This window comes from Tursiops truncatus, chromosome 9 (genome assembly GCF_011762595.2).
Source record: "Tursiops truncatus isolate mTurTru1 chromosome 9, mTurTru1.mat.Y, whole genome shotgun sequence".
Classification (NCBI taxonomy): Eukaryota; Metazoa; Chordata; class Mammalia; order Artiodactyla; family Delphinidae; genus Tursiops; species Tursiops truncatus.
Genome location: NC_047042.1, coordinates 75,660,998 through 75,686,510, shown reverse-complemented (window position 1 = coordinate 75,686,510; position 25,513 = coordinate 75,660,998). Strand labels below are relative to the sequence as shown.

The window sequence follows — 25,513 nt, the reverse complement described above, 5'->3', positions numbered from 1 at the left end:
TACAGTACCCTGTAAATATGTTCAATATTTGAATCTCTACTTTTAGGGAGGGAACTAACATTAATTGAAGGCTTATTCTGTGCCAGGTGCTTTACATAAATCATTGTACTTACCCCTTACAACAACTCCTTGAGGTAGTTATTTTTATCCCCATTGCAGAGATGAAATACCTTAATGAAGAAAGAACGCAGCTCACAAATGGCTGAGCCCTGACTGGAACCCACACCTGCCTTATTCTTTCATATTTTTTCTCTCTAACACAGAATTCTCTCTAGCATCTCTCATCTATGTACTTTTTCACGACACTTTGTGTTTAAAGTACTTTACTTCTCTGTTCTAAATATCAACATAAAAGTTCAACCAGTTATAATTATTTAGTGAGTGTCAACACTATGCTAGACAGAATTAAGTTTTAAAACTCATGTAAGAGTTTGCCGTTTATGAAAGGTCACATTGAAAGATGTCCACTTCCATTATAGATGATCCTTTCTATACCATTTTTCTCCTCTCCTCCCTGTAAATCCTGTTTTTTAATCTCCTGTCACCAGATTATATTGCTCATTTTCTTCATTGTTGAAGTCACTTAATAACCTTGCAATTCTCCAAGTTTCCCAAATATTTTAGCTCTGGCCTAACGGTCACTCTTTCCAACATGACTCCTTTTTTCTTTTTTTTTTTCAGGCAAGTCAGCTGACAGCTTTACTGCATTGGGGAAGTGGATAGATCGCTCAGGAGCTCTTGGTGGGGCGAGTCGGCTTTCTCTTCGCCATCACAGGCTTCTGGCGCGCAGGCCTGCCGGATGGCGGCCACGCGCAAACCCGGGAGGTACTTGTTCTTTCGGATCACGTGCCGGATGCTGCCGAGGGCGGCCCCGGGCATTCTTGTTGATGGTGGTCCGCATGTTGGAAGTGGCTGCCTTTCGCTGACCGGATCTCCACTTCATGACCACCACGACCCCTTTGCCGTCTGCCGCCAGCTCCATGCCCACCGTCCGGCGGTGAATGAACCTGTTGTACCGGAAGGAGCTGCAGGCCTTCAGGTTATTGGGCTCGGTGCTATACGTCTGCTTGTTCCTCTTGATCAAGAAGCTGGAGCAGTTCAGCATGATCATCCATTGCAGATGTGCTGACATGGCGGCAGCTCCTCTCGTGGCGGCGGCCGGATACGCTCCAACATGACTCTTGATTTAATTGACAACTTCAATATATACATATATGATCCTTCCTGACATGTGGCCTCTTGCTTGCTTAATCTTCTTCCCTCTAAATATCTTGTCTTCCCTATTATCTCAGCCAATTAACTGCCTGGCCATTTCTAGACCTATTCATTGTTAGTAATGCCCATACTTTCATAATTCTGTTTCATGCAGCCTCAGTTCTCCGACCATCATCTCCTCTTTTTCCAGCTCATTTGCTGCAGTATCTCAACCTTAACAGTCATATGCCCACTGGGACCTTCAATCTATTGAAGGACACACATCTCCGTCAACTCCCTTCACTAGGCAAAATTACAATTCTGCTTGGATTTAAATCTCTTCAACACCTACACTTGTACAGCTAAATATGCATGTAGAAACACACAGCAACTCTGAATGATCTCACTTCAAAAATTCAATTTGAAAAAGTGTTGGAGGACTCTGAAGGCTGCCCACAATCATACTATATTTCACTAGTACATGTACTTTCCACTCTCCTTGAGGACGATTTCATACCTTCTCCTTTCTTCTTAAATTTCTAACACCTCCATCCTAAAACTCCCAGTTGATGGCTTTGCTTTGTCTCCACTGAGAAAACTGAAGCAACTAGAAGGAATCTCCAGAAACTCTCACAGCGACATGTATTCACCCACAATTGAACCCGTATACTTTGCTTTCTCTCAAGTTTCTGGATAATGATTATTTACTCCTCTCTAAAACCTTCCCTTGTGCACTAAATACAATTTCCATCACCTATCCAAGAACTGCACAATGGAATTGATTCCCTTTTCTCTGCATTATTAATTTTTTATTATGTAGTAGAGAAAATCACCACCAGCAAAAATGTTATTTTTCTCCCATTTTAAAAGAATCATCTTTTAAACCCCGTTTCACCTACCAGCTATAACTGATTATCTTCTCCCTTCTGCAGCAAAATATCTTCAGATATTTGACTATACCCAGTAATATCAATTCCATTTCTCCTAATGCTCCTTAATCCTCGCCAGTCAGATTTGCCCCCTGATCATTACACCAAAACTATTCATGTCAAGATCACCAATTACCTCCAAATTGCTAAATCCAATGGTCACTTTTCAGTTCTTATCAACATCAAGTATATTGTCCTTGACATATTTTCTTCACTTTGCTTCCATGATACCACACTCTTGATTCTCTTCTAACAATATTATTTTTACATCTCAACCTTCTTTGTTGGTTTCTCCTCCTCTTCCAGACCTCTTAATGCTGGAGTTCCCTAGATCTCAGTCCTGTATTCTCTCCCTCTCCTCTGTCTGCATCCACTACACGGTGGCCTCAATCAGCATATACATTTTAATAACAGCAGCCATGTCACCCGAATTTAAACTTCTTTCCCAGACATGTTTTCTGAACTTCAAACTCCTATACACAACTGCCTACCTGCCAGATGCATTGAGTTGCCAAATAGATATCTCCCACTGACTTGGCCAAAACTGAACGTCTCATTCCCTTCCTCCTGCAAACCTATTCCACTCAGTCTGTTTTGTTTTTTCATTTAAATGGATGACCCATCCTTTCAGTTGCTCTCAGACAAAAATCTCGGCTTCATTCCAGATTTTTCCCTTCTCACATCCATATCTAATTTTTGGGAAATCCTGTTGTAATATCTTAAAATATATCCAGTACCTAATCATTTCTCACAATTCTCATTGCTACCAACTTGATACCAAGCCATGATTATTATTATCCCAGTGATTACTGAAATCATCTCTTAACTGATTTTCCTGCTTCCACCTATGTGCAAATGATTTCAACACAACAGCCAGTGATCCTTGTCAAATCTAAATCATATCAAATCTCTCCTCTGCTCCAAACCCTCTACCAGTTCCTCTTCTTAGAGTGAAACTCAAGTCATTACAAGCACCAACAAGGTACTATAGTAACTGCAAGATCAGGCTCCACTTCCTTTCTGATCTAATTGTTCCCTCACTCATTCACCTCCAGCCACCTGAACTCCTTACTGAACACACCAGACATACTTATGCTCTAAAGGCTTTCACTAGCATAACTCTTTCTTGGGATGTTGTCCTCCAGATATGTGCTTGCCTATGGCCCTGAACTATATCAAGTCTTTGTTCAGATAACATCTTCTCAATGACATCAATTTTCACCATTTAAGTGAAAAATGCAACCCAACCCCCTTCTCCTTAGCTCTGCTTTGTTTTCTATAGCATTTATTACTTTCTCTTATCTAAATATTTCGTGTGTCTGTGTGTATGTGTGTTCCCCTAATGTAACCCTAGTGCCTAGAATAGTAGACACATGGTATGTGCTCAATTAATATATAAAATAATAAATGGATCAAATAATGAAGTATAAGCTTATCAAACCTACACCCTACACACACACACACACACACACACACACACAGCTCTAAAGAGAATTGGAAATTTATCCTTTATAATTGAAATATGATGATAATATACATCTAAATGATAATTAATAATTCTATATACAGAATAATAGAGTCTCAAAATTGTGAAGAACCTTAAAGCTCATATAATCCAGTCTTGTATGCGATGTTTATGTTTCTTCTACATGTTTTCCCATAATAATTTTCTAGTCTATTCCTGAATACTGCAGTAATGGAGGACCTTTTGCATAATTGGCAATGAGACAACTGAAATTCAAGGTTGGTTAATGTTGCTTGATATTTTACAGCAGTTAAAGACAGTAGGAATGATAGAATCTGAAACCAGGTCTCTTGCCTGCTAGTACCCTTCATTACACTCAACTCTGTATAGAAAACCTTTAGTGCATTTAAACATATGTTTACTGAATCAACCAAATGACTTCTTTAAAACTGGCAGTTACAAAATTTTTATATAATTGCAGTCAATTTAAAAACATTATCAAGAGTCTACAGATGTAGATAACCCTCAAAAAAAAACCTTGAAAAACACTCACTCATTTTAAAATTGAAACTCTTTTGTAAGTTTTCTCATTATCGGGCAATGAGGTTGATAAAATAGTAGCATCAACTGATACTACGCCTAGGGAAAGAGAATTCACAAAATATCTGAGGTAGAGAATTCCACTGGTAACTTCAAAACACCACTATACTACGCTCTAAGAAATCTGCCTTCACGTTAGAAAGAAGACAAAAATGAAAGCAAGAACAGAAATAATGTAGATAAAACAAAGCCCTTTAAAGTTTCCCTCCCAAAATAACTCAAGCAAAGACTGACTCTATCACTTAGAAAAGTCACTGTACGTTCTACTACTAGGTGACTAGAAAGAGGTACTAAAAAGAAACAAAACCCACAGAGTATGTCTGAATTGTGAGTTTTTCATATTTTAATTATGTTTTGGAACTCTGCTCACCATAGCATGCTGTGATACAAAGGAAGAAAAAACTAATAAATTACAAGAGTCAATGAAATGGTCATAATTAGGGTGTCTAAAGACAACACAGCCATCACGAATAACAAAGTGCTCAGTGGTGTCATTAAACTGCTTAAATTTCTAAAGATCTTCCTGTCAGAGTTCTTCTGTAAAGGTGTTATATTTAACGGATAAAAGGACAATTTTTATTACTGTGAGACTCTGAAATGTAAAACAGCTTGACATTTTTGATGCACCATGTCACAGCATATCATGCTCAAACAGACTTTATTCTGTGCAGCTCAATTATATATACTACCAAATGTAAAATAGATAGGTAGTGGGAAGCAGCCGCATAGCACAGGGAGATCAGCTCGGTGCTTTGTGACCTCCTAGAGGGGTGGGATAGGGAGAGTGGGAGGGAGACACAAGAGGGAGGAGATATGGGGATATATGTATATGTATAGCTGATTCACTTTGTTATACAGCAGAAACTAACACACCATTGTAAAGCAATTATACTCCAATAAAGATGTTTAAAAAAAAACTTTTAAAACTTCAAAAGAACACAGTGTCTTAGAATCATTTCTCAGAAGGAGCAAATTCTTGTTACCATGTTAGAAAACGGAAAAACTTTGTTTTTAAAACAAAAACCACACCACATTAAAATATTTGTAAACTGATTCTCTTGAGTATTTTTCCTCCAAAGACTCTCTATATCTACTTGTGCTCTTGTTTTGTCATTATATACATATTATATACATATATAATATATATATGCATTTGCTTATATATACATTATACAAATGTATATATTAGTTTCTTGGGTCTAGAAGGTTAAAGTTACGGGAATAGGACTTTAGAATTGTAAGGAAATTTACTGGGAATCTACTCCAACCTCCAGATTTTACCAACAGAGGAACAGAAGTGAACAAAATTTAAAAACAAACACATCAACAGAATCCAGGTTAAATAGAATCTCTGATGGACCCTTATATTTTATGTCATATACATATTAGGTTTGAAGATCTTTGTTTGAATAGATTAAAAAATGACTTCAACTGCAAAGATTACTACCTGCATGGAAAGTCATTCACAATATCCTTCATGTTTTAAATTACTTACCTGCAAAGGTTAAATAAATGTAAGAACCACAGTTGATTTGCCAAGTAAAGAGAAATAATATTATATGCTTGCTCTTATTTCAAAGCTAAAAAAGATACTATTTTAAAGATATGGGTCACACCCTGAAGTATGGTAAGTATGTACATTCGTGAGGACATCTATTATTTTTCTTTCTTTTCCTTATTATATAGTTCTACAAAGAAAACAAAAACTACAACAAAAAAGCAGACCAAACCAGTGCTGACAAAATTACTTGCGGTGCATAGTCAGTTGTGACTGTTCATGTGGGAACAGAGTTTGGGATTGTAAACAAATCCTTGCTGGAGAAAAGATAATTTCTTAGACCAGTGTTTGTTTTGTTTTTTTCTATTTTAGTGTTTATGAGAATTGCCTAGTAATCCTTTTCAAAATACAGATCTAGGCTCTCCTGTCAATGCAACCCCGACCTCTACCTACTTGGAGATTTTAATAAGCATCCTACTCGATACTAAGGCACTGGGTGTATCTGTAAGGTTAAGGGAAACATTTTTCTCATCCTGTCTGCCCTCGACCTTTAGTATACTGATTGTTTCACAAAAGTACTTAATTCGAGAACTGGAATAACTCTAACTGCCTCGACATATAGAGAATTATTTTGGCTTGAGCACAACTCAGAATCTGAAAGATTTGTGTAATTATTTAGCCATTTTTAAGAGGAATATTATTGCCACTAAGTATATCCCTATGCTACTAAACTGCAGGAAATAGATATAAACATTTTTACCATTCCTGGAACCTGATTTCAAAGGTATTCCTAGGGAAGAAGTTACATAGGCAAACACATGACAGAATTTGTCAAGGGATCTGGAAATAACTCAAGCTAATATATTAACCACACACAAAAAAGTAGGTGGAACTTTCATCTTGGATGACAATATAGCCAATTTAGGGGCAGTTTCAAGGTTAGGAGACTGAAGTGAAAAAGCAGGGTGACTATTAACAGAATCAAAGACTCTCAGATTTGGAGATAGCTAAAGACATTATCCAATATAGTTACCCACCCTATCCTAATTATATAATATTCTTGACAAGGCCTTGATAGTTTCTGATTAAATACTTTCTGTGACAGGAATGAGACAGGAAATTTTTTAAAAATGTAAAATGTTTATCCCATTTTAAACAACAGGGTTAGCAAAAAATAATTAGAATATATGGCTTTGAGTTTTTACACTAGGATAAGTTTTTACTTCTTAGCAATATTGATTGTGATATTGCTTCTTTGTGCTTCCCTAAGTTTGATTAAGTATTTGAGCCACATAGGAAAAAGCCATGATTAAAATGAATGTAGCAATTAAACTGTGCTACCAATGCAGTAACTTTGGGGAAGTTTTACTATAAAAGGCAATCCCCATACTATTGCTGCCAGGCAAGGCAAGGAAGAAGTAAATTAAAGAAAAATAAAAGACATGGACACACCTTGACTTGCTAGCAGGGTCATTTATATGTCTCCTATCTGTACTACTTCTTGAAACCCAATCCTACTCTCCCTACCCTCACCTCATCAGTGGGAGGAGGGGTGTGACTTGATGGGGACTTAGCACAGTCAGGCTGTAGTCTTCAAGGAGTCATCTCCAGATGACTTGTCACATCCATCTTGGAGAATAGGTTCTTAAACTGTGACAGTATCCTACTGTGCGGAAAAGAATTGGGTAAAAAAAAGGAAAAGCTAGTTTTTCTTTATTTACTGCATCACAGATTAAAATCTTATGTCTAAAAAACTTACATACTAGGAAGACTCATGATACTTTAGCATGGTGGGTCCTGGGAGTGACACAAATAAACAGTTTCTACTGCTGACCCCAGGACCTGTTAGAATTTAAAGATGAAGTGACACGCATATTCCCTTCTCCCTATCAGAGGGCAAGTTTTCGAAGTGGAGCCCCTGCATACCTTTTACCCATGAGCCAAGTTGCCTAGACTCTTAGGACAAACACTAAAATACGGAGAGTAAGGTTTTGCTGAATGTCATTGATTGGTTTGTTTGTAGGCTCTCAGACGGTTAACTTTTACTCCAGACCTGGATTGAAATGTATGTTCTTCAAGTCAGAAATAATTATCATCTCTCTCGTAAGGACACATAAGTTACTGCAGAAACATAGTGAACCTAGCCCAAACAAATGAGAATGATCAAAAGAAGAAAGCAACTAATTCTATAGACATGTGATGAAAATGATTAGAAAATTGAACATTTTTCCAAAGAGACAAGATGAAATGAGTGACCCTGGAATCACCACTGACTGCCATTAGTTCTAGCCTTTGTAAATAGGTAGAATACTTATCATCAGTCTTCAGAATGTCATCCATTCAACTATTTTGAAATTTCTATTCTGTTGCTTAAATATTCTATTCTATAGGCTAATCTGCCACGGCTATTTTACCGAGTTTGATGCTCCCATGACAGGGATTTAAGACTTTATCTTCTTCTAAACCTAGAGTTTCCTCTGCTCCTCTTAAAGAACTGTCCACTACAACAGAAAACGAAGATAAAAGTAGCTTAAAATGTCAAACAGATATATTACCTCAAGAACCTAGTATCTCTCCACCCTGACACTGACAAAATTCTGATTATGACTAATTTATATGAAATAAAAATTACATTTACATGACATTTAAAAGTAAAAAATTTTAAACTTACTAACAAGTTGTAAAGATCTAAGGCACCGAGAGATGTTTTGAAAAGTATTTTGGAAGATGGTCCTCAAAGACTGCCTACAAATACATGAAATGGAGTAGAATTCTGGCAACAATAATTTATTTTTATTAACGCTAATAGCTATTCTACTGAATCCAGTACCAAAGTGTTATTATGGATGGAACTGGCTAGTTAAAATATCTGTATTGATCAAAATGAAAGAATACTTATAATATAATCAGTTAAATTTCAGAGAGTCAAAATTAATGCAACAAGTGGATTGCATTCTAGAAAAAGTATATATTTAAATTCTTTGCACAACTTTCAAATTTTATTTTTCTTACCCTGCCAACTGTGCCATTGTGGCAAAGGTCCTGAAGTGCTTCATTAGAAACTGAGTTTGCTAGTTTGAGTACAGTTTAGGTTACTTTTCAACAAATGGGGTTGAATTGCTAAGAATCTGTCCATCTTTTTCTTCTGGTGATTGACAGCAACCATCTGCAGGGTGGCTGATCTGAGTGGAAAAAGAAACTCAGCCTTCGTAAAACCCACTCAACTAGTAAAAATACATTGGAACATAATGACATCAACTAATCTGTAGTTATAATAATCTCTGATCACTATAAGCTCTTTATAATTTGAAAACAAACAATATTTCCATTAATTCTGGCAATAAACCTACGAAGAATTCAAGAAATGAATTATTAACCCTCTTTTACAGGTAATCTTGCTGAACCTCAATTTTCTTAACACATCAGAATAACAAGATAAGTAAGTGACTGAAACAGAATCAGACTCAGGTATTTGTTCTCCAGCCCCATGCTCTTCCAATTGTCAGACAATTCTGTAAGGAATACCTGTTATGAAGATAAAGTCTAGAAGATACCCAAAACACCAAAGACTGTCCACAGCAAATCTGGATGCATTTATTGATTTACATAATTGATAATAGCATGTGAAGTGAAATGATTTTGAATCTGCTAAATAAGTTGTCTTTATTGTGTTGGCCACATTTCTGATTGCTTAATTTCAAAAGACTTGTCTAGTTCTTTTTTCACTTATTATAAAATGATTTTACATGAACCTTTATATAAAATTGTCAAATTTAGGCTCCATAAGCTAAAGTAGGTCAGTGATTAATATCAATATATTCTGTAAAAGGAAAGAGGGAGAAAGGGGGAAGAGGAAAGACACATTTTAAACAACCAAGTAACACTGAGCTTTTATAATTTGTTGCTCTTTTGTAAAACTCTCCATGTGGTCATCTAGAGCAGGTTTCTGTCCCAAGTTTTCTGAAAGACTCCTTTAAAAGAAGCTCCAAACTGGGATGCCGGGGTATTAAAATTTCAGTGAAGCATTTAAGAAGAAGTATGGGATATAAAGGCATCAATAGCCATTCATTTGTACTGGAAACACTACTTGATTAAATGAAAATCTAACTGCATTGGGTTTCTTACATTTTGTAAAGAACCTTCCAAAAAATGTCACCCACATCTACCTACTTTTCCTTACTCGACATAATTACTCCCCTCAAACTTGTTTCGTAAATGTATCACTAATTTCTAAGCATGAATAAAATATATGTGGAGCCCCATCCACCAGAGGGAAGACAGCAGAAGCAAGAAGAACTACAATGCTGCACCCTGTGGAATGAAAACCACATTCACAGAAAGACAGACAAAATGAAAAGGCAGAGGACTATGTACCAGATGAAGGAACAAGATAAAACCCCAGAAAAAAAACTAAATGAAGTGGAGATAGGCAACCTTCCAGAAAAAGAATTCAGAATAATGATAGTGAAGATGATCCTGGACCTCAGAAAAAAATGGAGGCAAAGGTAGAGAAGATGCAAGAAATGTTTAACAAAGACCTGGAAGAATTAAAGAACAAACAAATAGAGATGAACAATACAATAAATGAAATGAAAAATACACTAGAAGGAATCAATAGCAGAATAACTGAGGCAGAAGAACTGATAAGTGACCCGGAAAACAGAAAGGTGGAATTCACTGCTGCAGAACAGAATAAGGAAAAGGAATGAGAAGAAATGAAGACAGCCTAAGAGACCTCTGGGACAACATTAAACGCACCAACATTCGCATTATAGGGGTCCCAGAAGGAGAAGAGAAAGAGAAAGGACCCAAGAAAATACTTGAAGAGATTATAGTCGAAAACTTCCCTAACATGGGAAAAGAAACAGGTACCCAAGTTCAGGAAGTGCAGAGTCCCAGGCAGGATAAACCCAAGGAAAAACATGCCAAGACCCAGAGTAATAAAATTGACAAAAATTAATGACAAAAATTATTAAAAGCAACAAGGGAAAAACAACAAATAACATACAAGAGAACCCCCATAAGATTAACAGCTGATTTCTCAGCAGAAACTCTACAAGCCAGAAGGAAGTGGCACAATATATTTAAAGTGATGAAAATGAAGAAACTAAAACCAAGATTACTCTACCCAGCAAGGATCTCATTCAGATTCGACGGAGAAATCAAAAGCTTTACAGACAAGCTAAAGCTAAGAGAATTCAGCACCACCAAACCAGCTCTAAAACAAATGCTGAAGGAAGTTCTCTAAGTGGGAAACACAAGAGAAGAAAAGGACCTACAGAAACAAACCCAAAACAATTAGAAAGTGGTCATAGGAACATACATATTGATGGTTACCTTAAATGTGAACAGATTAAATGCTCCAACCAAAAGACACAAGCTCACTGAATGGATACAAAAACAAGACCCATATATATGCTGTCTACAAGAGACCCACTTCAGACCTAGGGACACATACAGACTTAAAGTGAGGGGAAGGAAAAAGATATTCCATACAAATGGAAATCAAAAGAAAGCTGGAGTAGCAGTACTCATATCAGATAAAATAGACTTTAAAATAAAGAATATTACAAGAGACAAGGAAGGACACTACATAATGATCAAGGGACCAATCCCAGAAGAAGATATAACAATTATAAATGTATATGCACCCAACTTAGGAGCACCTCGATACATAAGGCAAACGCTAACAACCATAAAAGAGAAAATCGACAGTAATACAATAATAGTGGGGGACTTTAACACCTCACTTACACCTATGGACAGATCATCCAGACAGAAAATGAACAAGGAAATACAAGCTTTAAATGACACAACAGACCAGATAGATTTAATTGATATTTATAGGACATTCCATCCAAAAACAGCACACTACACTTTCTTCTCAAGTGCACACAGAGCATTCTTCAGGACAGATCACATCCTGGATCACAAATCAAGCTTTGGTAAATTTAAGAAAATTGAAATCATACCAAGCATCTTTTCCGACCACAACACTGTGAGGTTAGAAATCAATTACAGGTAAGAAATATGTAAAAAACACAAACACACAGAGGCTAAACAATACGTTACTAAATAACCAAGAGCTCACTGAAGAAATCAAAGAGGAAAGCAAAGAATACCTAGAGAAAAATGACAATGAAAACATCATGATCCAAAACCTATGGGATGCAGCAAAAGCAGTTCTAACAGGGAAGTTTATAGCAATACAATCCTACTTCAAGAAACATGAAACATCTCAAATAAACAATCTAACCTTACACCTAAAGGAACTAGAGAAAGAAGAACAAATAGTAAAAGGAAAGAAACCATAAACATCAGAGAAGAAATAAATGAAATAGAAACCAAGAAAACAGTAGCAAAGATCAATTAAACTAAAAGCTGGTTCTTTGAGAAGATAAACAAAAATGATAACGCTTTAGCCAGACTCATCAAGAAAAAGAGGAAGAGGGCTCAAATCAATAAAATCAAAAATGAAAAAGGAGAAGTTACAATGGACACTGCAGGAATACAAAGCATCATAAGAGACTACTACAAACAACTCTATGCCGATAAAATGGACAACCTGAAAGAAATGGACACATTCTTAGAAAGGTATAACTTCCAAGACTGAACCAGGAAGAAATAGAAAATATGAACAGATGAATCACAAGTAATGAAATTGAAACTGTGATTAAAAATCTTCCAACAAATAAAAGTCCAGGACCACATGGCTTCACAGGTGAATTCTATCAAACATTTAGCAAAGAGCTAACACCCATTCTTCTCAAACTCTTCCAAGAAACTTCATAGGAAGAAACACTCCCAAACTCATTCTACAAGGCCACCATCATCCTGATACCAAAATCAGACAAAGATACCACAAAAAGCGAAAATTACAGACCAATATCACTGATGAACATAGATGCAAAACTCCTCAACAAAATACTAGCAAACTGAATCCAACAACATATTAAAAGGATCATACACCATGATCAAGTGGGATTTATCCCAGGGATGCAAGGATTCTTCAATATACACAAATCAATCAATCTGATACACCATATTAACAAATTGAGGAATAAAAACCATATGATCATCTCAACAGATGCAGAAAAGGCTTTTGACAAAATTCAACATCTATTTATGATAAAAACTTTCCAGAAAGTGGGCATAGAGGGAACCAACCTCAACATAATAAAGGCCATATACAAAGATCGGGAACAAGACAAGGATGTCCACTCTCACCAGTATTATTCAACATAGTTTTGGAACTCCTAGCCATGGCAATCAGAGAAGAAAAAGAAATAAAAGGAATACAAACCTCAAAAGAAGGAGTAAAACTGTCACTGTTTGCAGATGACATGATACTATACATAGAGAATACTAAAGATGCCACCAGAAAAGTATTAGAGCTTATCAATGAACTTGGTAAAGTTGCAGGATACAAACCTAATGCACAGAAATCCCTTGCATTCCTATACACTACCAATGAAAGATCAGAAAGAGAAAATAAGGAAAAAATCCCATTCACAACTGCAACAAAAAGAATAAAATACCTAGGAATAAACCTACCTAAGGAGGTAAAAGACCTGTACTCAGAAAATTATAAGACACTGATGAAAGAAATCAAAGATGACACAAACAGATGGAGAGATATTCTATGTTCTTGGATTGGAAAAATCAATATTGTGAAAATGACTCTACTACTCAAAGCAATCTACATATTCAGTGCAATCCCTAACAAATTATCAATGGCATTTTTTACAGAACTAGAACAAAAAATCTTAAAATTTGTATAGAAACACAAAAGACCCCAAATAGCCAAAGCAATCTTGAGAAAGAAAAACAGAGCTGGAAAATCAGACTCCCTGACTTCAGACTATACTACAAACCTACAGTAATCAAGACAATATGGTACTGGCAGAAAAAAAGAAATATAGATCAATGGAACAGGATAGAAAGCCCAGAGATAAACCCATGCACCTATGGTCAACTAATCTATGACAAAGGAGGCAAGGATATAAAATGAAGAAAAGATATTCTCTTCAATAAGTGGTGCTGGGAAAACTGGACAGCTACATGTAAAAAAATGAAATTAGAACACTCCCTAACACCATACACAAAAATAAACTAAAAATGGAGTAAAGACTAAATGTAAGACCAGACACTATAAAACTCTTAGAGGAAAACATAGAAAGTACACTGTTTGATATAAATCACAGCAAGCTCTTTTTTGACCCACCTCCTAGAGTAATGGAAATAAAAACAAAAATAAACAAATGGGACCTAATGAGGCTTAAAAGCTTTTGCACAGCAAAGGAAACCATAAACAAGACGAAAAGACAACCCTCAGAATGGGAGAAAATATTTGCAATCAAATCAACGGATAAAGGATTAATCTCCAAAATATATAAACAGCCCATGCAGCTCAATATTGAAAAAACAAACAACCCAATCAAAAAATGGGCAGAAGATCTAAATAGACATTGCTCCAAAGAAGACATACAGATGGCCAAGAGGCACATGAAAAGTTGCTCAACTTCACTAATTATTAGAGAAATGTAAATCAAAACTACAATGGGGTATCACCTTGCACCAGTTAGAATAGGCATCATCAGAAAATCTACAAACAACAAATGCTGGAGAGGGTGTGGAGAAAAGGGAACCCTCTTGCAGCATTGGTGGGAATGTAAATTGATACAGCCACTATGGAGAACAGTATGGAGGTTCCTTAAAAAACGAAAAATAGAATTACCATATGACCCAGCAATCCCACTCCTGGGCATATACCCAGAGAAAACCATAATTCAAAAAGACACATGCACCCCAATGTTGACAGCAGCACTATTTACAATAGCCAGGTCATGGAAGCAACCTAAATGCCCACTGACAGATGAATGGTTAAAGAAGATGTGGTACATATATACAATGGAATATTACTCAGCCATAAAAAGGAACAAAATCGGGTCATTTGTAGACACACGGATGGACCTAGAGACTGTCATACAGATTGAAGTAAGTCAGAAAGAGAAAAACAAATATCGCATATTAACACAAATATTGGAATCTAGAGGAGTGGTAAAGATAAACCCGTTTGCAAGGCAGAAATACAGACATAGATGTTGAGAACAAACGTATGGACACCAAGGTGGGAAAGCGGGGGGGCAGGGATGAATTGGGAGATTGGGATTGACGTGTATACATTAATATGTATAAAATAGATAACTAATAAGAACCTGCTGTATAAAAAAAATAAAATTCAAAAAAATGTATATTTGGCAAATTGCCTTATGTCTCACGTTAGGCAGCGCTGAAAAGTCAGTTTTGATATGCTGCAATAGGAATTGATAATTGGCTTAAAGTTATGAACACTTAAAATGATTCAACAAGTGGATATTTGCCTTTCTCTGATATTTTTAAGGGTAATTATTTCATTACGGTTTTTATTGGGTGGAAGGTAAAGAGCTGCTTCTGATACAAACTCGCTTACTACTTTACATTTCACTAATACCACTGCAGTAGGTATTGGCTATAGTGGGGTAAAGACACTGAAAGTAGAGCTGGAGAATGGGACACATATGAAATTTTAAAAGGAGAATCAAAAAGCAAAAGAGAGACCTTTGGCTAGAGAGAATGGGATAAAATCAAGGTAATCTAAAGTCTTAGAATATGGTACTTAAACGTGCGGCCAAAGCATCAGGGTGATTTTTGAGTTCTTTGGATTCTTTCACTTACCTCAGAAGAACCACAAGACAATTTATTATGGTGGCATTTTTCTTTTAATATGACATATTCTTACATGTTTTTCCAGAAAATAAATTATAAGCGTAGTGACTACTTTATAACCATTGTTAATTTATTCAATTACTTGTGGTATTATAAAAGCTAAAGCAAAGCAAAAACACTTTTCTGTTACTTGTGTTAATAGGGTTAAAACCAGCAAAATCTACCTTTCTAATCCCTCCTCGACTACACACGTATTTTTCTCCTTCTGTCTCTATTTCTTTCTTTTTTCATAATGAAAAACCACTCCTGAGAGCCCAGGCCAAGGACAAAACAATTTTGAAAACTATCAAGATCAAAATATTCAACTATTAAAAATAGAATACTTTTTTAAAAAAGGATAAGGTAAAAAAAGGAAAAGCAAAGGTTCTTTACCTTGATCCTTTTTCATTACAAATTTGAATCATAGTGACTAAATTATAATTAAAGCATATTAATTTACTTGAATATTACTATCTAATACTAAAATGAGTACATTCAATAAGACATATGTTTAAAATTTAAATCTGGAAAAATGTTATTTCCTTAAATGTTTCATGCTATATGGTTGTTAACTCCGGTAGGGTGAAAAGCTAAAACACAGGAAAACAATATTGTTTTGAAATCTTAAAAAATTGATTAAGAAAGAAATTGATTACAAAGTCACACTATGCAGTTTTCATTAAAAGGTTATTTTCCACTTAATATTCTTGTTTTTTAATCCTCAAATCAGTTCGGAACCTGTTTCATTCCTCATTTTAATTTCACTTAGGTTCGTATGTAAATTTTACATAGTTAACAACGTTGATGCTTAATAATCTACTTTTAAAATCCTTTCTGAGGTATTGAAAGCATCATGCTTTATTTAGAAACAGTAGCATAAAAATAATGAAATAGCCAAATATTTACATATATTAATTTCTCTGCACATGCATGATTGTTCTATCATTTTTCACATTCTGAAGTGGAACTCATCCATCATTTTTGATATCAGTGTACAACCAGTTTCTTGTGCCTTTTTCTTATTTCAGCAGCTTTTGTGTTTGAGTTTGATGAAAAAGTCTATATTGAGAATAGTAATGTTAGCAAATGCCAACTGATTTTTTTTTTAATATGCCAGGCACTCTTTTGCATATTTAAAATAGATGGACTCATTTTGTCCTTTCAACACCCATCTAGAGGAGATATTTTGTGATTCTCATTTTAAAGAAGAAGAAACTAACACATAAAAAGTTTAAGCAACTTGCCCAAGGTTTACCTATCTAGTGAATGGGAGCTAGGGTTTCAACCCAGGCTATATAGTTCTAGAGACTGGATCAATATACTCCCTCTATAGATCTTGTTTTATTTATAGTAAAACAAAAGAAACTAACAAATGGAAAACACTTCTCAGTTGTGAATATTAACAGAGCATTTTCTTTAATCATTTGGGATGTAAAATAAAATGTAATATACGTGAATTTTAAAGTCATGAATAACCCGGACAAATCTGTAGCACAATCAACAAGCATTTTCTACATTTTCTGAAATTCTGAAATTTACTGGACTCTTAAATTAAAACAAAAACAGGGCTTCCCTGGTGGCGCAGTGGTTGAGAGTCCGCCTGCCAATGCAGGGGACACGGGTTCGTGCCCCAGTCCAGGAAGATCCCACATGCCGCGGAGCGGCTGGGCCCGTGGGCCATGGCCGCTGAGCCTGCGCGTCCAGAGCCTGTGCTCCACAACGGGAGAGGCCACAACAGTGAGAGGCCCGCGAACCGCAAAAAAAAAAAAAAAAAAAAAACTCTTAATTGTGTGGATAATAGCAGAGAGAACTTCCTTCACTCCCTATACAGAATCAGTTATTTGGCACCCAGAGTGGCCAGTTTAAGAATAAACTGAAAAATTCTTATCAAATCATTGCAAATTCTGAAGCTCAGAATAGTTCATTGTCAAAAAGGACTTGAGCAAGCAGGAGGTCAGTTCAGAAAAGACAACATGACAATTAAAAGATATATGTCCTCACTTTATTGAACAAAAATCCATCATTTTCTGCTGGGAAAAGCAAGAATTCTTTCCTTTAAAATTCATTAAATTTTGAAATTTTCATGAAAACAGCATCAGAATGAACTCTTGGGAGATGTAACTTAATTTTGAAATAGCAAGGAAAATTCATATTAAGGTTCTGAATCAGAAAGTATGCGTGAGTATAAATACATACTAAGCTAGTTATATTTTCATTATCTTGTAGTTTCATCTTACCACATGGTATTATTTTATTTCCATGACAATAGATTGCAGTAGCTGCCCATTAGCTAGATTAAGGGGATTCATAACTGAATTAAGACAGGGCAAATAAGTAACCAATTGAACAATTTATAGTGAGATATTTTTATGGTATTTCTCAGATGACTTCAGTGAGATAAAAACATGATGGTTAAAAGTACTGAAAGCTGAGTTTCACAAACATTAAATGCATACTTATTGAAATATCATCTGTTAACTCACATAATTTATATATAAAGAATATGTAACTAAAACAAATTCGAATGTATATGTAGACTCAATACTTGAGGAAAATTAAGGCTGTAGTATGCCTATGCATCTTATATATAAGCTCAGAAAATTATTTTCCTATTTTGAAGTTCAGAACCAAAACCTGAAAATGATAGATAAGCAACCTATAGATTAAAATTTTGCTACATTTCTTAATAATATTTTCCTGCCTTTCTTTAGTGTTGAGACACGTTTTATGTACTAATTTACTCACTCACTGATTCATTCGTTCATTCATTCATTATTTAAGATAAAATGTCTCCTCCTGATGTTATAATTGAACAGATCCATCTATTCACAGCACAGTCCTTAAGTATGCTTACTTAGGAAACAGATAATCCTAGATTCCCAGCCTTGTTATTTACTAGTTATGGCTGTTGGCAAATTACTTTCTCTAAGCATCAGCTTCCTCATGTATAAAGTGAGAATAATAATAGCATCTACTCAATAGGGTGGTTCTAAAATTTAAAGGAGATAATGTACAGAGCCTAGCACAAAGTTAATATTCAAAAAATATTATCAAATATTGAGTAAAAAATTAATAATGACTTTGACTACTGAAGCACTTAGGAAATCTTTCTGTAACACCTCATAAGAGCTGTGTAGTGTTCTATGGAAATAAACAATGAAACCTCTATCAATAAAGACTGAGCTATTGCAAGATGTTACCAGAAGGTCCAGTTGGGAATGCCATGACAGTACATCATGAAATACAAATAAAATACAAGAACTGTAGCAGGCAGAAAAAATACAGGAAGTAATTGAGCAAAATCAAGATATGTGTCTTAGTGGGTGATTATGTGTTATAGATCTTAGCAGGTGCTCAATGAGATCTGGGACAACATTGAACCTGAAGACTTAGGAACCTAATTGCTGTGGCATGCTCTGAAACTCACCCAAGGAAGAAAGGACTCAGTGGGAATTCGATCATGTTATATAATAGATATTTTCACAAATGTTATATAACTTAATTTAAAAATAAATGCCAAAAATTCTTGATGACCTGGGACAGTTTGCTTTTTAAAAGGTTATGTTGCCAGTTACAAGATAATTAAAAATCCTACATTATAATAATAACAAGTATAAATAATTAGGAAATAGGAACACATGTTGCTATTAGGAAATAGCAACATACGCCTAGCTCTTATTTTTTTTACATGAAATCTATAAACTTTATTCAGAATAATAGAGACTTGAATAAGTGAAGCGTTATACCACATTCGTGGATACGAAGATTCAATTAAAAAAAAAAAAACCTAAAAAGTTTTGTTTAAAACTTTCTAAAAGAGGACGTATTCTACACCAAGAGCGACCATCTCTGTAACGTACTTTCCAAAAACCTGAGTTTATATATTTTCCATTCCTTTATGATGAAACAGAGTTGAATAAGTGCAACGAGGACAAAGAATGTCTGTCGCCTGCCATATCAGTAAACAAAGCATGTTGTGACCATCAAGCAATCTGTCACTGCAGCCACACCCACCTGTATAACCTGAGGGGATTCAGGATGGAGAAAAATGGGATACAGGCCCTAGGTAGTTAAGGTGCATATCAAAGGAATGATTTCAATAAGCCCAGACCTTTGCACCTTCCCATACATAGAAAAGTGCTAAATACATTAACTAGAGAGATCTGATTTTTCTTTAATTACCAGTCATCTTTTGATGTTCTGACTATCTGGGGTTGTTTGTTGTGAAACTCCTATATATCCTGGCTCCTCCCTTACCTCTTCAGAATAGTCCCTCAGAGCTATCTGAGAGACTGTCTCCTTGGCTTAAGTTCTCAGCAAGTCCACCAAATGAAACAGAATTCTCAGCCTTTAGGTTGTGCTTTTTTTTTTCAGTCAATTTCAAGGAAGGCTATAAAGGTGTCGAACAGTGTATTATGTGCCTCATATTAAAATTAATTATTTCCTGGGCTTCCCTGGTGGCGCGGTGGTTGGGAGTCCGCCTGCCGATTCAGGGGACGCGGGTTTGTGCCCCGGTCCGGGAAGATCCCACATGCCGCGGAGCGGCTGGGCCCGTGAGCCATGGCCGCTGAGCCTGCGCATCCGGAGCCTGTGCTCCGCAACGGGAGAGGCCACAAGAGTGAGAGGCCCGCGTACCACAAAAAAAAAAAAAAAAAATTAATTATTTCCTGTAATCTAATTAATTCATAAATTTATTTAGGTTCTGTAATTTGGGACCGATTCTAGCAAACAAAGCTTTGTCTATAGTCTTGAAATAGTAAATCCTCCTATTTACACTTTTGGGAGAGTAATTCTTGATACAGGAAGAGAAGGAGATGGAATTCTAAACGTTAACTAGTCTATATAAGAAATATTTTAGATAAATGTAGAGATAAAAACATTTACAAACACATTCTGAATTTAGTGATCATTAACCTTTCCTCCTAGGGTGTGTGAAAATTCATGTTGGGACATCTGTATCTTCAAGTTTTGACATAGTTCCTGCATAATACCACCTGCACTCTCTAAAGACCTTTTATGCTAATAGGTCACCATGGGTAACAATATTCAAATTCATGCCCTTAGTTCTAGAATGCAAACTGCCAGAAAAGTCATAGATTTTATTCTTTTTCTTTTCTCCTTTTGAGTCTAAACTTAAGTCACTTAGCAAGCCTTGTAGATTGCATATTTTATGACAATATAGAAGATAAATTTATTATCAACAAACTAACATTTTCAAATCTGAAAAAAATGTCATTTTTTCCATAGTGTTTAACACAATTGTCACTAAATATTTATTGATGTAAGTATTTGATTTTTTCATCCTATCTCACTTCCTCAGCTAGACATTAAGGCAGCTGGCTAGGCCTATTTTGGTCACCAGCATACACCTATCATTCATTAACAGGCATTCATTCATTCATCTATGTTTATTGAATGTCTATTACTGTCTAGGCACAGTTAGGGGTGCAGGGTATAATGCAGTAATCAAGGCAGACCATATCACTGCTTTCCTGTGGTTTATATTCTTGTGGGCAAGATAGAAGATAAACAAATAGACTCTGAATACATATTTGTAGAACATGTGAAAGAACAAAATGAATAAATATTTATTTTGATTTATTACTTTATATTCCTATTCTGAGGGAATCTGATTGTAATTATCTGTAAAACATTCTAGAAGAGTTCTTCTAATTCTCCATTTTTTTTTTTTTTTTTTTTTTTGCGGTACGTGGGCCTCTCACTGTCGTGGCTCTCCCGTTGCGGAGCACAGGCTCCGGATGTGCAGGCTCAGCGTCCATGGCTCACGGGCCCAGCCGCTCTGCGGCCTGTGGTATCTTCCCGGACCGGGGCACGAACCCGTGTCCCCTGCATCGGCAGGCGGACTCTCAACCACTGTGCCACCAGGGAAGCCCCCAATTCTCCATTTTAAAGACAAATTGAAATAAATTTTTCCTACAATAGTAGGTTACCAATTATTCTTGATTTTACTTCCGTATCTATAAATATGCATGGTTGTTTATGCACATTTATGCATATTGCTGTGACTGAACAAGTCACTTAAAGAAATAGATTAATGAGAATATTCAATGTAATCACTTTCCTTTTGAACCTTTTGCTTTAAGTCAGAAGTTTCCACTCTTTTTTTTGACCAGATGTCCATGATCAAAGTATAAAACAAGTGTCATTTTTCTATTCCACTCTGTCATAAAGTAATGAAACATTTATTAATGAACTGTACTAAAATGGCTACATTCAATTTATCAGAGTGCTCCTCTCAGGTAGCTCAAAAGAAGAGTAGGCAGCATCTGTGCGTGGATATATTCTATATCAGTCTTTCCCAATCAAGGAAATGCATATTTAACATATGAATAAAGAGTCATATATTTACTAAATATAAATATTTAAATGTATATACAAATAATATTTTCATAATCTATTAAGGGGCTTCCCTGGTGGCGCAGTGGTTGAGAGTCCGCCTGCCGATGCAGGCGACGCGGGTTCGTGCCCCGGTCCGGGAAGATCCCACATGCCACGGAGCGGCTAGGCCCGTGAGCCATGGCTGCTGAGCCTGCGCGTCCGGAGCCTGTGCTCCGCAACGGGAGAGGCCACAACAGTGAGAGGCCCGCGTACCACAAAAAAAAAAAAAAAAAAAATCTATTAAGAAAATAGAATGTGCCCAGAGAGGCTTTCATTTATAAGTTTTGGTTTTTTTTAATTATTATTATTTTTTTTTACATTTATAAGTTTTTATGTGGGCCCAACCCCATGTCATTTATCAAACTCATCAAACTCGCGTCTTTAAAGAAATCCATTTCTGCAATTAAGAAAAACTTTGAAAACCAGGGTTCGTAATTTCACTGGTTATTGAACTATTATTCTACTGCTTTCCCTTTGATGTCAGTTGTCTTCTCCTGCTGTGGGTACTGGGCTCCTTTATGACCAAAGGTCGACCCCACGTGGCATTACAGGTCAATGTCACCTCGTTGATATGAATCACCAGTCATCTCACACCCAGCTGACACTGTTATTCTCAAATGGCTGATTCTATTTTTAAATACTAACAGTTTTTTTTCCAGGTCATTATTTGAATCCAGTAATTAAAGCCATTGTGTTGATCAATGACTTTGTTTCAGAACTGTGTTTTGTTTTTGTTTTTTTTAAATAAATCAGAAAATTGGGACTTCTCTGGCTGTCCAGTGGTTAAGACTCCACATTTCCACTGCAGGAGGTGAGGGTTCAATCCCTGGTTGGGGAACTAGGATCCCATATGCCACATGGTGCGGCCAAAATTAATCAGAAAATTACATTTATACTAAAAAACTATTTTTAGTAATATCTAGGATTTAGCTTAAAACTTTCAGCTTAATGGCACAAGATAAAAAGCCAAGTATTCATTGATCCAACACCTAAAAGTCATTTATCGGAACAAATTGTTATCAAAAGACAGCCATTACCTATCTTGCCAATAATACTACTTACTGAGTTTTACTCAAATCATAGACAATATTAACAGCTAACTAGCTAACAAAGAGAGGAGTGCCATCTTTCATTCTTACAGTGATGTAACACTCAGGGAACAGTATACAGACATTTTCTAAATGTTAGATGATGTCAGTGGCAAAATTAAAAATAAATATTTTCTTCCTTAAATGGATAAGTTGTTTGAAGTACGCATAACATCTTATTTAAGCTATGCAAGACTAGAACAACAATCTCAAGACACATAAGTTACATTATAATAATTAGAAATAATTTTGTTTACTTTATGACCCGTTTCCTTTAAAATACCCTAAACTTTAATATATGACATAACATGTCCTTGCTGCGTGGCAGAAAGAGCCAAGGACAAGGGAAGGGAGTTGGATTTTCTCCAAATCCTGTCACTGACTGGAAATGCTACCTCACGTGAGGTATTTAGTACCCCTTGGTCTTAGTTTCCCCACTTGCAAAGTATGGAATCTAGAACAATTCAGTTTTCCCCACTTGCAAAGTATGGAATCTAGAACAATTCAGTGTTGAATTTTCTTATACTTCTAAAACTTAAAAGCCTATAAAGGTAGCTTATATTTGACGTAAAAAGTGTTATGAACTAGACTAATTTATACACCCCATTGATTTCAAGTATGCTTTTTTTTTTTTTTTTCCTGCAGCCTCTCCCGTTGCGGAGCACCGGCTCCGGACGTGCAGGCTCAGCAGCCATGGATCACGGGCCCAGCCGCTCCGCGGCATGTGGGATCTTCCGGGACCGGGGCACCAACCCGCGTCCCCTGCATCGGCAGGCGGACTCTCAACCACTGCGCCACCAGGGAAGTCCTCAAGTATGCTTTTTTAAAAGAATTATTTCACTGAAATACTGATTCATTTCACCTGAAATTAAGTTTTCTTTACTCTGTAACAAAAACTAATTAATGGTAAAATGGAGATTATAGATTGCTTCTCACCCAGGTTTACGATAAAAGTTGGAGTTGGTTCCTAGAGAAGTAAAGACTCTTTGCCAAGTTACTATGTTGAAGAATTTAGGAATGACCAAATAAATAAAATAGGTGCAATTAATCTGAGCCATCAGCCTTAACCATGAACCACCTCCTCCTACGTCTAGTTCCTTTTCCAGTAAATGATTACTTCACAGATATTCAAGATGTTTTATGATAGCTTCTCTTTAGGACCTTTTAGAAATGCCATGTAATAAATTAGATCCCCAAATCTTTATAGTGTGTGATTAAACTAATCCATCAGCCTTATTATTTTCCTGTTTCATTGTCCAAATTGCCTTTTTCTATTTCTTAATCTCTTACTCCATATTTGTAGCTTCTGCAGCTCAAAAGATACTCTTTAAATGGTCCTTATACTCACTTGCTCAAACTCAATTGGTCATTTATAGATCTGAAAATATAAAATCTCACAAAAAGTATATTTGGCATGCCCACAATGAAAACATAAAACCCTACCACTGTGTTGCTTGACAAATACTTGCTTTTGTTTTATTTTAATGTTATTGTTAATTCTCAGATCAATAGCTAGTGTGCACTTTATTAATTCCAGTATGTTTTCAATTTTTAAAACATACATTTCAGTGACTATGTCTATGTTAACTCCTTTAACACAAACTTCTCCCTGTTACTAGTAATTATCTTTTGATAGTACTGATAATAATGAAAAAAATAAAACAAAACATGGTTGTTAGAATCAAGGATAGAATTTTAGAGCTGAAAATGACTCTAATCTTCCCATTCCTCTCCAGGAGATGTCCCGGTCTCAATACTCAACAATCATTTTTCATCAACACAGGCATTAAACTGTCTAAATTCGATATACTTTCTATAAAAGTTGTGCATCTTTACCATATACCCTCTATCCCTCCCTACCAAACATGCATACTCAACATGCATTTTTCAGAAATCAGACACAAGCACATACACACACACATAACACAGGCACAAACAAAATAGTTAAAAACTCCATCTAGCAGTAAATCAGTATGTATTAATATGTTCAGCATCTCTCCTCTTCCGTCATCCCCTCGAATATGAAAAGAGGCAGGCACCTTTTAACATTTAATGTGTGTCTATATCATTCTCCTGATTTAAATGCTTGGCATCTCTCAATGTCTAACAAACAAACAAAAATCCAAAAGAACCTTAAAGTTTCTTAGTAAGGCACAACAAACCCTTCACAATCTGACCTAGGCTACCTTTCCCACCCTGCATGACTTTCTCCTATGTGTGCAGTTCTCCAGCCAAACTGAACCATCTTTTGCCTCCAATATACTTATCATTTAATGCCTAGTAATCTTTGAACCTATTCTTTCTACTTGTAATATCCTTACTCTTTCTCTGGGTATTTTGGGGGCAATTTCCTACTCATCTTTTCTCATTACTGTAAATGTCACCTCTTCTGAGCTTCTATAATGCACTTTAGGCATATTTTATGTATGTTAACATCTCCAGAATGCTATACTCAATAAATGCTTATTGTGTGAGTGATTAATTGTGATAGGGATTGGTGAGCACAGAAAGATATCCAAATTTTGGTTTCCTCTTTCCAAGATATATTTCTGAAGCATGGAAGAGAGAGTGTGTTGGACATAACTAGAACATT

At 35.9% G+C, this 25,513-nt stretch overlaps 1 protein-coding gene and 1 pseudogene across 1 annotated transcript in view; both read right to left on the bottom strand.

The window, feature by feature from the left end:
* Positions 1-25,513, bottom strand: part of KCND2 (potassium voltage-gated channel subfamily D member 2) — a 472,369-nt gene that overhangs the window by 400,723 nt on the left and 46,133 nt on the right. The gene's annotated exons all lie outside the window — the stretch shown is intronic.
* Positions 729-1,155, bottom strand: LOC101321455 (large ribosomal subunit protein eL28 pseudogene; annotated as a pseudogene).